Source organism: Triticum aestivum, chromosome 6D, assembly GCF_018294505.1.
Source record: "Triticum aestivum cultivar Chinese Spring chromosome 6D, IWGSC CS RefSeq v2.1, whole genome shotgun sequence".
Lineage (NCBI taxonomy): Eukaryota > Viridiplantae > Streptophyta > Magnoliopsida > Poales > Poaceae > Triticum > Triticum aestivum.
Genome location: NC_057811.1, coordinates 129,946,518 through 129,953,155, shown reverse-complemented (window position 1 = coordinate 129,953,155; position 6,638 = coordinate 129,946,518). Strand labels below are relative to the sequence as shown.

At 43.2% G+C, this 6,638-nt stretch overlaps 2 non-coding genes across 2 annotated transcripts; one reads left to right on the top strand and one right to left on the bottom strand.

Annotated features, from left to right (window-relative positions):
- Window positions 1-74, top strand: TRNAD-GUC (transfer RNA aspartic acid (anticodon GUC)). Its single transcript has one exon. It is a non-coding gene; the product is annotated as a tRNA-Asp (tRNA).
- A 631-nt stretch (window positions 75-705) lies between these two features.
- TRNAN-GUU (transfer RNA asparagine (anticodon GUU)) lies at window positions 706-777 on the bottom strand. The gene has a single exon. It is a non-coding gene; the product is annotated as a tRNA-Asn (tRNA).
- Window positions 778-6,638: the final 5,861 nt, after the last annotated feature.

Here is a 6,638-nt window from a genome sequence, read left to right as displayed (position 1 = left end):
GGGGAAATAGCTCAGTTGGTTAGAGTGCTGGTCTGTCACGCCAGAAGTCGCGGGTTCTAACCCCGTTTTCCCCGCCCGATCTTCCTCTTCCTGCCCGACTCATTTTGAAAACACTGGAAGCTGCTGATCCCAGCATAGCATTCAAGACAATTGTTCCTTCTTCGGTCTCCCTCCACCCCCTTCGTTTGTTGTGGGTCTCACTGCAGGCACTTACTTAATGAATGAGTGAAGATCTTCCTTCCCCCTTGTGTCTTACCAAGGACTGAGTTCCCACTTGTGGCGGAAAAAAAAGTATACCATCCCACCCGGCCTAACCCGGGGGGTTAAGGTTCCTCTCGGAGACTGCCAGACTACAAGAAGCTGGCAGAGCTTTAGCCATTGGACCACATCCATCCATCCTCCTACCTAAACACGCCTTTTCTTCTTCGTTCTTCGAATTACGCTAGTGGAGACTATTCCTTCCGGCTAATGAAGATACTACCCCAGTCTTCCCATTCATTCCCAATGGATCCTTCTTATCCCTTTTCATTGAACGAACCAAGTTCACCTATACGAGAGTGAGGAATAGAAATCCTACAATCAACTTCCCACTTTTGATGTCCCGTTTGACGATTTTGTTGCGTCTTTAGAAAAAAAAAGGAGAAGGACAGGGGTCGCTAGTCAGAAAAGCTATAACTATCAATTCGAATTCTGAATGAATCAAATCTCCCCAAGTAGGATTCGAACCTACGACCAGTCAGTTAACAGCCGACTGCTCTACCACTGAGCTACTGAGGAAGAACGGACTTAAGGAAGCTGACTCTCGTTCTTTGGCCCAACCAACCGCAGACCGAAAATCCAAAAAGTGCGTCACTTTTTCTCTTTCACATACACCGGGAGAAAGGGTGACGATAGCAATCCCCTTTGCCTCCCCGGCCGGGGAAGGACAAGGGGGGGCGGTCAACCATCAACTCTCGATATGCATATTGATCAATCGATCTCCGCGTCCTGCCAGTTCGCTATGTAGACTCACTCTACCGAGGGGCAACTAAGGTTGGTTCCTGCCAATTCCCTTGCTGATCAGCCTTGGAATTGGCAAGTATGAGAGAGGACTCTCTCTGTCTCTCCGAGTTTCAACTACTAAGTGAAGTTAAGTAGCACTTCAGCTATTCTAAATGTGAATAGATTCCGATCAACCAAGCAGGAGAAGGTGGTCCTTTCATCTCTCTGTCTGCTCCATGCTCTATAAAGGATCATGAGCAGGTTTAATGCTAGAAAAAACGAGATCTGCCTAATCATTTCAGTAGATGAAGTAGTGGGAGGTCATGAAGGAAGTAAGGGGGCATGTTAAGTTGATAATTTCGAACATTGTAGCATCCTTTTGACGGTTGGGCTTTGAGTTGAGAACTTTTAAGAACTCTTAATACGAAAATACACATTCTAAAATGACGCATCGAGCGAGACCATTCTGTTTAATTGTGAATGAAAGATGTCTTCGACCAACAACATCTACTCATATCCAGCTTCGTGTCATTTTTGAACACTGCGATCAGCAAGCAGCAAGCGGGGGAGAGTCAAGTCAAGCACAACACAGGACTGACGGGGTGGGGCGCGCCAAAGCAACCCGGGACCCCTCCGGGGTCACTAGAAAAGCGCTGGCACCTTCTTTTGAAGGTGAAAAACTACGCTAGCTAAGAAAAAGAAAAGGGCTGCGCTAATGGCAAGGAGCAAGAAAAGGGCAGCTAGCTCGAAATCCGATAAATCGAATACCTCCTGGCTTCAGTTATGAGAGAGAAGTCCAAGGCAGGATAAAGACTGAGTTGGATTCAGCCGCGTGGGGAATGAAACAACATTCATGGAATGAGTTGAGGCAAAACCTCCAGCTCTTTTTGAGAGTCAGGGGCTTTAAAAGCGCTTTAAAAAGGGTTGTCTGCATTACTGGATTCACTATATCAAATTGTAGTAAAATCAAGGGGCCACTTAGACTATTCTGAGGTGGTATGCTAAATCCATGATCAACTGATGTAGCTAGTGTGACTAAAGCAGCAGCTATTGGCTTAACTGGTTCTAAACTCTCCCACCCGATAAAGGAATTGAAAGACTACCCCGGGCCACGTAGACTATTCCCTTCCGCGGACATTCTTTTCTAGAAGGAAAGTAGCAAAGCCGAACGCAAATACACATGCAAATTGCGTCGACTACCTCATCTGTCCAAAATGGGGGATACCGCTATTCATACATGGATGGACGAGGGACTCCGTTGACAACATCAGTAGATGACTTTTCTCGCGGAATGCTATTAACGTTGGAAAAAAACACAGCTCTCAAACTCACCCTCCGGGTGATAGGTAGAAGCATTAGTACCTAACGGAGCGGTATCTAACCAAAAAGGGAGGTGATGTTCTTTTTAGAAACAGGATGGAGCATGGCTTCCTTTCTTCTTAGATACATTTCATTCATTCCATTTCTCTATAGTTTACACCAGAACATCTTGCTAATCCTGACAGATCTCGAAAAGGGTGGGGGCACTAGAACCAAATCTACATACACATCGAAACTTCCTATCTCAGCCAAGCTAGCACCTTCATCCCACCAATGCATTGTACGACTCTCACCCCCTTTTCCTCCCTCATGAAATCCTAATTTCCCGCAATGAAATTCGATTTCGTTCATGTTGGCGGTTGGCAAAACGGCCCTAAGATCCGGGACTGGTAAAACATGGGTGCCCAATTTGCTTTTCCGTGCTCCGCCTTAGTGCCCTTATGAAGGCGGCGGGGAGTCCTTAGCCTTTGAACCAAACTCTAGGGAACGCTCAATTGCCTGACGTCTCAACTGCATGGTGAACTCAGTGACATACACTGAAATGGATTGCATCTATTGTTCCAAACAAGGCTGATATTAGCATAAAAGCCCTTCCATGCAATTTCTTGCTTCGCTCTATAGACGAAAGTGCCGGATAGTCAATGGTAACCAGAAGATCTATGGTTTTCGAGAGAAGGTAATTGGAAAAACGATTCATTCCTTTGCTTTCTTTCAGATATCTATTCAATAAGATGATTTGACCTTACCTGAAAACTAGATTCATGAAGAAGCCCAAAAAGTGCCGGGCTTAGTGCAGCCCAGTTCCTAGCCAGTGTGGGGTTCTGCCATGGATATTCGGTCCACTCCAGAATTCCATTCATTTTTTAAACGTAACTCGATTGACTCAATTCACAAACGGCAAGGAAGTCAAAAGTGACGCTTACAGGTCGTACGACAATTGCTTCTCTTCCGGGACTACATACATCTTTTCTTTAACAACTACCATACAAGCTATTCTCTTAATACATGCTAGTAGGTAGGCTGGTGGTGGAGTATTTATTTTCGTCTTTTTTTGGTCTGTCTATATTTCGGTTTTGGGATGTGCGAATCCATCTATCCACCATTCTTTTATCTTTCAGTAGTGTCAACCTCAGTTCTGGTTCTTTATCTTGGAATACTCTCCGTTGTCCTGGAAGCAATGCTTGAAAGAAAGCATAAGGAAGCATCAAATCAGTATGATGTATTGGCAAAGCCAGTAAGAAGGGAATCGAAAGTAGATAGGGACTCCCACTATAGATGTGGTTTTATACCTTGATGAATTGGTACCTTATAGCATAGCGAATTTACTTTTCTTTCAAAAGGATATATCAACCTGTAGTGAAACCGGGCCACCGAGCTTGCTTTTACCGCTCTTATAGCTCTCTCTCCTTTTTTATGGGTAGTTTGGCCAGAAAGAGAAAGCGGAATGTAGCCATTTCTATTTATCCATTCTCATAGAAAGTACCAAAAATGTTTTTGAATTATGGAGCAGGCGTATGAGTTGATATCTTCAAGAGTCAAATCCTTTTCTTGCCCACCCAGCCATAAAAGAAAAAAATCATTACGAGCGGTCTTAAACCTCACCTCAATCTCAAAAATGGAATTGAAAAGCTCCAATTTAAATAATGGTACCGGGGAAATACCCAGGGAAGAATCATTCTTTGAATCATCAAGATCTATCAATTTGCGAATTCAATAAAAAACGGACTGATCCTCGGAATACACCATCATCTTTCGAAGTGCGCAGTCAATATATGTTATATTCAAAGAAACAAGTCAAAGAGTAAAGGCTTCGCCCTTCAATACCACACTTCCAATCGAAATTCCTATGAGATTGACGTTCGAAGAAAAAGACATGGTTTGATAGAAACTTTAAGTGGGTATCAAATAAACAGGAATGAATGGTATCAATTTCTTCTTTTCTATACTGAATCTGCTTCGATATCTCTTTCTTCCTTCCCTTCTGTAAACCAAGCAGTGACTAGCCTCTGGCACTCACTTTCCAAAGCACCAATTGACTTGCTTTCAGAACAACCCTGATCAGTTATACCTGAAATACCACCTGTACGTAGTACGCCATTCCCAACGCGGAGCGCCTTTATTTTCGTATTGAACTCCGCTAGGAAGAAAAAGTTAGACCGTAGCCTTGTCGAACAACCTCGTTTCTCGCTTTTGTCGATTGACTCGTGGGACTCTACTGAATTCCAGCATGGGTGTGGTAGATTACTGACGTGAAGCCGGACCTCTATGAGTGCTCTACATGGCCGGATCAAAGCTCCAAATCGTAATGTCGCGACATACATAATCAGAAAATAGGATTCGTGAGAGCGTTTTCTTTAGCTGTTCCTTAAGAAAGCTATCGACTTAACCGCTTGTGTTAAACATATAGATTGTCCTATTCTCTCTTTTTTTTTCTCAAATGACCTATTTCACATAACCGATGTTGATTACAGATTTTGCCTTGCGTCACATTATCGTGGTGATCAATTCCTTTCGTGGATCGATTGAAATAACCGATTTTGGTGTATTAATTCAAGATAGGTAATTTTCCTCAAGGTCATAAAGATCGGTCATCTAGCGTGGACTTCTGACTCTAAGTGGAAAGTCTTTCTCATCTACCTCTTCCATCCAAAACCGTTTTTCCGCATTTTTTTCTGCCAAGTTACTTAAATCTATATCGGAGCTATAGGATCGGTAGACCCGTAAGCGAAGATGGTTCGCTCCCACATAAAGAGACGGATATTCGATGTGTTTAGCATAGTGACACTTTTTTTGGTGCCGAAACAGCCCCAATCCCTTTGGTCATTTCGCTTTTGGTGCCGGCCTGTATTCGGAGTTTCTTGGATTTGCGGTGCCTGAATGCCTTTCTCCTTCTTTTTGGTGACGTCGGATGCCCGCCTTTGGCGCTCAGAAGTGGATTCTCCTTCAAAGAGGGCTTTTCCCCTAAGAAAGGGACATGGTTGTACTGGATTTCTAGTCCTATAGTGGAAGAGCAGATAGGATCACACCTACACGTAAGTTCGTTCGTTGGGTTAGTGGCCACCCGCACTCCAACCTATCTATATGGCAACAAAGCGAATGACAAGGCCAAAGTAGCTGACTCTTATCGCTAACTTGACTCGGTCTAAGGGCGAGCTTGAATACAACTCACAGAACAACTCCTCCAGGGGCCTTCAGGCACTCAAACAAATAGTGAGACAGACACCATCTATAGAACTTGAATGACAATACACCCATATATTCTAGCTAACAATCAGAAACTGTATCCCAAATGGAGGGGACACACTTCCTTCAGAAAGATGCCTTCGAAAGAAAAGCTCTTTCCCTCAACGACATAGCACATTTTCTCAAATGTTCCACGTTTCTCACCATATCCTCATAGGGCTGAAGCACAAGAAAGAGGATTACTTGGTTACCTTGCTTCCCTCGCATAGGACAGTAGAAGGATTTGTGGCCGAAGGCGCCACAAACGAAGCAGGTCGCCTCTTTTCTGCAGATCTCCGCATGATGACCCTTCTCCCAGCAACGATAGCACATAACGTTTTTCCCATGCTTGCGCGGTGAGGAGGACGAGGCCTTGAGAAGCTTTTCCACCATTTTTCCCCTTTGGCATTTGGATCCATGTTTTCTTTAACGATCTCCGTGATAGTAAAGGTTTTTTTGGTAGAAGAGCTTGCCCCACCCATGAGTAAATATTTCATGGTAGCCTCATTAGACCGTAGATCTCTCTTGGTATATCCAGACAATAGGTAGGAACATAAACTGAAACATTCTGGAGCTACAAAGATAGTTATTAAATCGTTAGCACCACATAAAAACATTCCCCCTAGAGTAGCTGTTAATACGAATAACAGAAACTCTGTTATAGCCATTTCAGTACATTCAATGTACTCTACGGATAGAGGAATACATAAAGTTGAACATAATAAAATGAGAAATTGAAAGATTTCATTGAAATTGTTCGTTTGGAAATTTCCCGAAAAGCTAATTATAGGTTCTTCTCTCCATCGGAACAATAGGGCCGTTATGCTTATTACTAAACTTGTTGAAGAGATGAAATAGAACCAAGGTCTATCTTTTTGATCAGAGGTTGAATCGATCATCAGAAGAAGAATTAGGGCAAAAATTAGGATACATTCTGGGAAAATGAAACTTCCATTGAAGAGAACCAAATGAAACGCTTTCATAAAAATTCTCGTAGAATCGAGAATGAAGTTTTCCTTCTGTACATGCCAGATCATGAATTAGTAACTGCATCCAATCTCCGAAAAGTCCCGATTGTTTCAATTTTTGAAATGGGATATTTACGGAATCCCCAT